Genomic DNA, 10,467 nt, shown 5'->3' with positions numbered 1-10,467 from the left:
TAGTGGGGGAGGTTGATTAGGAGTGGGGGATTGTGGGTGGTTTGGGTAGATTTAGGATTTGACTTCTTCTTCTCTTTTTTTTTTTTTTTTTTTTTTTTTAATAATAAATAAATAAGTAATAAAAATAAATAAATAAAAACTTATTTTAATATGACTTTATTTTGTAGTTTTTCAAACTTTAAAAGCAATCTTGTAAAATAAGATACTAAATGACGTAAAACATTCAGTTTGGTCAAAAATTAGGTGTTTACAACTTAAATATTAAATTATTATATTTAAAGGATGATATAGTAAAAAATTTCTCCTATTATTTATTGTTTTTAACAAGTCAATAGTAAATATATATTATTAAACGACGAGAGTAATATATTCTTCTACCCCTTCTTGGGAGCTCCCATCAGTTGTCTTCTTTAGTGACTCAAACTGACCGTGAGTAAATTAAAAGTGAATTGGGGAATTGGGGTTAAGGCTGGCAGCTAGTTAGCATAAAAGTAAAAAGCTAATGCGCATATGCATATTTTTTTTGGGTGTAGGGTCAAACGATTTGTACAATTGTTAGGATGTTTCGCTAACTTTTATAGCTTTTTCGTCAACAACTCTCACAGAAAGGCCACAAAAGATAGTCCAAAGCTCCAGCTATGAAACAAAGAAGTACTTGTACGAGTAGTCTAAGCATTGCTTCGTGTTTTCATTTTACCCATATGAGCCAATTGGCGTGCAATAGAGTGGAAACTTCATAGGTAAGCTTTTCCAACTTTTTCTCAATTGTTTTTTTGTTTTCCATCCGGTATTTGGTATTCGATATCTGTATTGGAGCATCGATTAATTCGAATCGCGCGTTGCAGGGCCTATTAAGGTGGCAACGCTCTCAACAAAATTTTTCTCCATACCCAGGATCGAACCTTCAACTGCTGATTAAGAGTGAAGCAACCCCATCCATTGCACCACAACTCATATTTGTACTTTTTCTCAATTGTTAATTCAAGTTTACGTCGGTTGGTTTGGATATTAGCTGTGTGTGGATTATAATATAGAGATAATTTATGCAATGACTAATAATGAATGGATTATTGTGCGGTGATATATAACAACAAAAAGATTCTCACACTTCTAGCGTCCCACTTTAGTTGGCTTTTTTTATTAAAAATAATTTTTCCTTTTTATTTGTCCATTTCAGCAAATTAAAATAAATTTATTAGTTTCTTTCAATATTATCACTGTCATTAAGTAAACATATAAAGTAATAGTAAGTAAAAGTAGATTTCAAAGGATAATTTAGCAAAACAAACTCCTACTAATAAATAGTACTAGTATATATTTAGGGAAAGTATCAAGTCAATAAAGATCAAATAAATTATGTGGAAGTAGATGGACTATGAATCACTTGCTTTAATAGGATATTTTTATTTTTAAATAATTTTAACCCCCACAATAATTTGATTCTACATTGTATTCTTATTTCACAATGTACAAATAAGATCTGTTGTACTTCCACAGAGTTTTTTTTTTGTAAAATTACACAAATATGTTATTATTGCTATTGCATCTTACCATACATATATAAACTAATATATAAATTCTGGTATAGTTAATGCATCAAGGTTCATTTAGTATTGCCATGCACCAAATACAACAATAAAATTTTTTGAAGTTCAGGGAAACAATTATTACAACTACAACAAAAAATTCAATAACATGTACTATGTAATAAGTTGAGTGACGACTTTTTGGCAAACAAGATAATATTGTAGAATTGTTTGATTGACCATAATACGTTTAGATAAATCTTCTTTTTTTTTCAATACATTTAGATAAATCAGCTATACAAAATAGTTTGCAAGACAACGAGGATCGTTCCTAGATAATCATTAGTGAACTTCTTGGAACATTCCTAAAAGCATTATCTGTAGATATGTTGACTTATTTGTCACATATACTTTCATTTCACTGTGTTATTCAAATAGATTAGTCTTTAATTTTTATTCTTTAAATTAAATTAATTGATCTTTAATTGTTATGCTAAGCTGGTAATTAAACTAATATCTAATGCAATTCGCATATGTTCTTTAAAAGTGCGGGGCATAACTTGTAGTTGTTGGATATATCATGAGAAAAAATAAATTTGTCTCGAGAAAAAAAAAATATTTTGAGGGGTAAAAATTAAAAAACAACACAAAATAGGAATAAAAATACAAATGTTTAATTGCTCGATTTGTCCTTCAAATGAGTCGGTATTTAATTTTTCGGAAAAGTGTCTAATATACCTTTCAATTATTGAAAATGGTACACAAATACCCTTCTTCCACCTTTAGGCTCAAAAATACCCTTCCATCCATCTATTTGGCTCAAAAATACCCTTAATGTATTAGAAATAACTCAAAAATGTCCTTTTTCCTCTATTGGTTCAAAAATACCTCTCCATCAACCTATTTGGATCAAAAATACCCTTAACATTAAATTTAAGTCCAAAAATGTCTCCTCCTTTTAACAAATTCTGATGTGAAATATAATTTTATTTAAATTAATACATGACATTATTTTTATTGGTTCACGTGTAATTAGACTCAAATTCATTCACAATTTAATGGTCCTCTTTTCACTAATTTTTTTAGTTATATATAAAAATTTAAAAAGAATTAATTAATGTTTAAGTGCAAAATTAGAAAAGAATTCCTTAAATAGGATAATTAGCAAAGGGAAAATACTCTCATAGTTAGTGATTATCTATGTGTGCTCAAATATTAGAAAACATATTTTAGGTAAAATTTTGAAGTCTTTTAGTTCTTTTTAGGTTTTGAACTTTTTATATATATAAAAAAAAAAACTTAAAAGTAATTTAAGTCTTTATTTAATTTAGGTAAGAATGCATAATATTTTACACTTCTATCCTTCTCCAACATGAAATCATAAAAATAGTAATAATACAAAGAAAAATAGTAATGATATATATATATATTAAAATGTAATTAAAAAAAACACCCCTACGTGAAACCGAAAAAAATAATAATAACTTTTTTTAAAAAAAAAATTCCCCCTTAGAAGACTTTACAATAGATAAAATCATTTAATCTTTTTCCTTATATATATTAAAATGTAATTAAAAAAAACACCCCTACGTGAAACCAAAAAAAAAAAAAAAAACTTTTTTAAAAAAAAACATTCTCCATTAGAAGACCTTACAATAGATAAAATCATTTAATCTTCTTCCTTTAATTTTCACTTTATTAAATAAATATATAGAATGGAATTAAGAGTCTTAAAATATATAAATATGAAACCGAAACATATAAAAAAATTAAGAGTCCTAAAATATATGGAAGGAAATTAAGAGTCCTAAAATAAAAAATATATATTTCTTGAAAAAACAAAAATTACCATAAATATAACTATTATGATGTACCATAAACTACTTGATAACTTGCTACCAACCTAAAACTAAAAAAAATAATAATTAAAAAAAAAACCACCCCTGACGTACAACCCACAAACACTATATAATAATAAAAAATTATAATTAAAAAAAAAACATAAATAATATAATAATAAAAAGTTGTAATTAAAAAAATCCTAAAATAATATAATAATAAAATAAATTGTAACTAAAAAAAGCCCACCACTACGTGAAACCCAAAATAATAATATACTAATAAATGCATATCTATTCCACCAAAAAATATATAATATCATAATTAAAAAATTGTAATTACAAAAAAAAAAATTACCCCTACGTGAAACTAAAAAAAGTAATATAATATAAAGGTGAAGACATTTTTAGACTTAAATTTAATGTTTAGGGCATTTTTTATCCAAATAGGTGGATGGAGGGGTATTTTTGAATCAATAGAGGAAGAAGGGCATTTTTTAGCCATTTCTAATACATTAAGGGTATTTTTGAGCCAAATAGATGGATGGAAGGGTATTTTTGAGCCTAAAGGTGGAAGGAAGGTATTTGTGTATCATTTTCAATAATTGAAGAGTATATTAGACCCTTTTCCATTTAATTTTTGCTGCTAGTAATTGAATTGATGTCTAGTGGGGCATAAGTTCTTTAAGCGTGCAAGACATAATTTATTGATATTATATTGTGAAAATATAAACCTGTGCTAAAAAAGAAAATTGTCTTAAAAGGATAAAATTAAAGGTCAAAAACAAAATATGGCCAACAGTGCAAAATGCTTTGTTACGTATTTTTTTCACCTCAATTTACAATTAATCATAGTATATTAACATATTTTGTTGTAAATACTAATGCATGGAGTGTAAAAGAGTTATTTTTGTTGTTGATTATCTTTAATATATGTATCTCAAGAAGTTTGCTAATAGGAGAAAATTAACTATATAAACTTATTAGATTAGTTATTACAAGTTATAGCAAAATTTTTAAGTTTTCAAGTTATAGGAACTTTTATTTGACAATATATATAAAAAAAGTTTTTTTATTTTGTTGAAAATATAAAATGTAATTAATGAAAAAGAAAAATTAAGATTTAATACAATTAATATACAATTTACCTTTCTTAAATATAGTTAATTTTAATTACTGATATTTATCCAACCCCAAATCACTCTAACCGTTATTTTCTTCTCCTACTTTAATGCTTGCATTAAGAGTTTTCATCTTCATACACTATCTTCCTCTTCGTACACTATCTTCATATCGAATTGATAGGTCAAGCGCAAGCAGGTAAAAATGATTGTGTATTTTGAGTGTATTAAATTGGATATTATAGTTGTATGTAATTCGGGTATCTATTTTTTAATATATTTTTTTTAATTTAATAACTACTATTTGATTTGTGTGATGGAGGACTGTACTTGATTTCTTCGTTCCTCCAGAATTAACAAATCAAAGATTTTTAAGATAAGAAAGTATTGTGACATTCATACATTCTTAATAAAAGATCAAATTTATGCAAGGCGTCAAGGGATGATAAAAGTGATAGCCGAACTGATTTTAACAAATCAAAGATTTCAGAATCACCCGAGAGTAATGGTGTATTTAGATCAGAAAAGTGGTATTGTTGATTTTTTGTTAAATATCTAAAAATATATAACAATGGATATTAATGAAAATACCGAACAATCCATTATTTGTGTTGGCATATAAGATTCTACATACAAATGACGTATTCTTATATAACTGTTTTTAGTGTATGAAACTAGTATAGTACACAATACAATACCCATGAATTGTTTAATAAATTACATTAAAATCAGTTTATATACTCATTTCATACTTAAATAATACTTTCTTTTTTTTTTGAGTTCTTAATGTATTAAGTTGATGTTAAAATTGGTATCGATAAAGTTTCGCATATATCACATTTGTATTGAATGAGTTTTATGAATGTGACAATCGATAAGAAAAATTATGTTTTATTTTACATAACTTTTGTAGTGTATGTAATGGATATTACATAAAAAAATATCACCGTAAATATTGAAAATAAATTAATTGATAATTGTTTAACGTCAAATAATTTTTCGTTGCAATAAAAAAATAATCAATATTAATCATGATTGATATTGGTGTTTGACGAGTTTTCTTAACTTACTTTAATATTATCAAGAAAACTCGTCAAAATATTTTGTTATTGATCTGATGATTACCAATGGTACCATTGTTGACAAGTAAAACTTCAGCAAATTACTTTTGGCTTTAGAAGATAAAAGTGGGTTAGTACCATTTTTAACCGAACATGTTTTTATATTAATATGAAAAGATTGCAACTTCAACCTATTTTTAGTCAATTCATTTTTTAACCCATTCATTTGTCATTACTATGCTAACTTAAGGTATAAGTAGAGAATCAACATAATAAAGTAGACGAATTTTACGATAGGATGCAAGTAAAATCATTTAGAAAGCAATTTTATTTAGCGGAAACAAACAAATCATATTCTCAACATACTATGACTGTCTATTTCATTTTAGTTAAAAATGTCTGATTGAAAATTAAGTTTAAGGAATAAAACAAAGATTTTCAAACATATATATAAGCAACATATAGAAAATATATGCAAATTAAAGTATGTTAATTGTAATTTTGAATAAGCAATGGTAAGAGTTTCACGTGTATTTTCAATTTTTTCTCGTAGTAAAAGAATGAACTTTTATATCAACGAGCCTCAACAAATCATTATCTCGTTAGTGGCCGTTTGAACATGAGAATTTTGTTTTCAAAAATTCTTTTTCACTTTATTTTAAATATAAGTTTAAATTGGTGTTTGATCATGAGAATTTCAAATATAATTTAAAATTATATTTAAAAAAATAAAAATAAGTAAAAAAATTAATTATTTTCACTTTTTTTACTTTTATCTCTATCACAAAAATTCAAAACAACCTCAATTTATATTTATGATCAAACACAATTTCAATTTCAACTTTAAAAAAAAAAAATTAGTAATTTTTGTAGCTCAACACCTATTAATATTAACAATAAAACGTGAACGCAATGTTAGATAATTTCTAAAAAAGTAAAGCTATTTGTGATAGATTAAAAAGAAAAATATCTCACAGGACACAATACTAATTATCAGCATGAAGATTGCTGTTTTTGACATATATAAAAAGTAAGTAAAAAATATTAAAGTTAAGTTAAGTTAAGTTAATTATTAATGTTAATAAAAAGTAAAATATCAATTCTTAACTTTAAAAAAATATGTTTACCATATATGACTCCTTAAATTGTGAACAACTTTAATACTTAATTATTAAAATTAAAAAAAATACATTGATACCAATAATATAACTTGTCATAATTATCAAATCTTTAATTAAGAGTGATTAATGTTAAATGCTTAAACTAAGGAAATAACATAAATAATAAATATTAGATAATTGATTTTCGAATGTTTAATTAAAATAGATTTTTCAAAAAAATTGCTACAACTTGTAATTACTTCTTTAGTCTAGTAATTATTGAAAAGTTTTGCTATAACTTGTAAATAATAATCTAATAAGTCTATTTAGGATAATTTTCACTTGCTAATATATGTCAAATGGTTATGGGACAAACACTCTGTTGGGAGCTCTCCCCCAAATAGAGTCCGACGCGGGGCGAATTCAGATAGTCGGACTCCTAAAGAGTGGGTACCGGCCAAAAAAAAATGGTTATGGCATGTGTTGTATTTTTTTGGGGCTTACTAAGTATTTGTCCTTAAATAAAAGATTAAAAAAGGTCTTGGGCCTTGGGTGCGGACTTTACAAAGCAAGGAGAGTAGGCCCAATTCCTCCTTAGTCCTCTATAATGGGCCTTCGATAAGCCATCGAATCTCTGAATGTATTGACACGTCGGGTACGTGTATATTTTAACCTTTTGCTAAAGTGGAAAATTTGAAACATAAGTTTCATGTATCACAAAGAACAAATCTCAATTATTAATTTTTTTTTCATGTATAGCTGCGTTCAATCACACATGATCGAAATACAAATTAAAATTAGCTGAAATAACTGTCATGTGTCCCCGAATACAAAAGCAGAAGAGGCAAAAAAGAAGTATGCACTTTGGCCTGTAATTACCTAATATCGGTATTCATGCAAAATGAAATAGGGTACTAGTTAAATGGAGCAACAAAAATATGGCATCCCATGAAATTTTTACCAATACTTTTTATTTCTCAAATTAATTGATATGTTTTATTTTTAGAGAGTCGAACAACATTAATTTTGATCATCATTTTAAAATTTACTTTTTCATCAGAAATGACAACTTGTAATACTTTTTTTTTTTTTTTTTTTGTAGTTTTTGAATATATAAATTTTATTTTTAAAATATTGCGTTGAAGTGTCCAATTCAACTTGAGAATTTACTTAAATTGAATTTCAAAAAATAGAGCATGACAACTAATGAAGACAAACCCCCACTCCCAACCCCCAAATTGCCCCAACCCCACCCCACCCAAAAAGAAACAGACTAAGAAATAAGGTTTGATTCACAATTTTCAAAGATTCTTTTTGGAAAATTTAATTTTGCATTAGTTAGTCGGACTTCCCCCAGTATAAGTTATACTTAGGAAGAATCTGAAAGGGAAAAATTAAAATGGAATTGAAGGACCAATGACCATGAAGTCAAAGTCTTTTGGTCTTAATTAAGACAGAATAATGTGAAATTGGTAGAACTATTCAAGTTTGTTCACATGACACATGCATAGACCAAAGACTATTTTGACTTTCACGAACATGAGTTGTGCTACAATGGTTATACTGGGACTACTCTATCTTTAATCAGAGCTTTCGGATACAAACAATAGGTATGGAGAAAATTCTGTTGAGTGCGTCATCCACGCGGTTCCTATTAATTGGGGCTCAATGTAAATCCTGTACACCATGTTTGGTGGAAACTAAAACAAAAAAGACTATTTGACTCTCTCTCACATGCATCAATCACTACTTATTCAAGCTCGTGCCTTTGACTCTTTGACTTGGTAATTTAATATGTAAACTGTACTTAATTAATTGGCTGTATATATTAGCTTGGAAATGGAGGTTTTGTGTACTCATCATAATTCATTAGTCATTGAAGCAGGAAAAAAAAAAGAAGAAGAAGAAAAAGAGATTGAGGGGATCTTGTCGCAGGAGAGATGGCACTTAGATTCCTTTAATTGGTAAAATGCCTAAATGGAACCAATTAAGTGCCTCTGTCTTTCGACACGATGCCTGCAATTTCTATTGCCTTGATACATCCATCGTCTACTCAATATACGAGCTTCTGTTATGGTTATACAAGATGAACATCGTTTTCTCCATTCCTTTGATTCACTAAGGTCAGGACTAATTGAGTAACTCTTCGTTTCGATTGTATACATGATGAGGCAATGTAGATTTCTTTTTTCTACAGTATATGTAAGTGCATTTGCAGTGTGACTACAATGTCAACATCACACACTTTATATTAACATTAATTAGCATCTCCAAGAGGCCAAAATATTTTAGCTCTTCCATTTTGGAGGCAAACTCAATGAGCTTCTACTAACAAGATGTGAAAAGGCATTTGTTAAAAGCTTCCTCATGTATATATTTTCAAGTGCATTAGAACTCCAGGAAATAATATGAAAGCAACTGATCGACTTTAAAACAAAAATCGTGATTTCTTTATACATTATATATCCAGCTCACTGGAAGCGCAGAGAGAGAGAGAGAGATGAAAGATGGACAAGTCATTTTGGATTAGTAGCTTGCTTGCAATTATTTGTGAGTCGAGGCACGGCAAGATATGAAAAAGATTTTGTGCACACTTTATTTTCCCCTCCCCGTCCCCACTCATGGGAACACATTTATACTGCTGATGTGGTTGTTATATGTGAATTCGTTGAGTATGTCAAGGGAAGGGAATCTAGAAATTCAACAAGACAAGTGAAGTCGTGTCATTGTGGAATAAGGGTGTCAAACGGGCCCGATTTTAACCGGCCCGCTAAAGAAAATCGGATTGGTTTGATCCGGATCGGTTGGGTTTTGAATTTGAGCCCGATTAATCCGGACCGAACTCAACCCGGTTAGGGCCCGCCGGTTAATCGGCTCGGCTCGGTCCGGATAAGCTCATTTAATTTTTATTTTATTTTTTATTCTAAACTTATTAATTTATTATATTAAGTAGTATATGTTTTGTATATTAATGTATACATCTTCTATACACATGTATATTTAACGTATATATTTGATGTATCCAAGTGTATATGTTTTACAAATAAGTATATAACTATATATATATATATACATATTGTAGTATATATAAATGTATATTGTAGAATAGTATATTTTATTCATAGTAGTAAATATATATTGAATGGTGTGTATATATCTTCTATAGACGTATATATTTAACGTATACATGTGAATATGTTTTATAAATTAGTATAATATAACTATCTATATATTGTAATACATATATATTGTAGTATATAGTTTATTTAATTTTAAAGTAGTACATATATATTGAATGGTGTGTATATATCTTCTATAGACTTGATATTTAACGTATACATGTGTATATGTTTTATAAATTAGTATGTAAGTGTATATATATATATATATATATTATATCTTCTATAGACTTATATCTTTAACGTATACAAGTGTATATATTTTATAAATTAGTATATAAGTATATATATATATATATATATATACTTTATTTAAAGTTGTACATAAATATTGAATGATGCGTATATATGTATATATATCTTCTATAGACGTATATCTTTAACGTATACAAGTGTATATGTTCTATAAATTAGTATGTAATTGTATATATATACATATTGTTGTGTATATATATGTATATTGTAGTATATATTTTATTTAAAGCAGTACATATATATTGAATGGTGCATATATATCTTCTATAAGCGTATATATCTAACGTATAAATGTGTATATGTTTTATAAATTAGTATATAACTATAACTATAACTATATATATATATATATATATATATATATATATATATAGTTATAGTTATAGT

The sequence above is a fragment of the Capsicum annuum genome, chromosome 2, assembly GCF_002878395.1.
Source record: "Capsicum annuum cultivar UCD-10X-F1 chromosome 2, UCD10Xv1.1, whole genome shotgun sequence".
NCBI classification, from domain to species: Eukaryota; Viridiplantae; Streptophyta; class Magnoliopsida; order Solanales; family Solanaceae; genus Capsicum; species Capsicum annuum.
Note: the sequence above shows the minus strand (reverse complement) of the source record.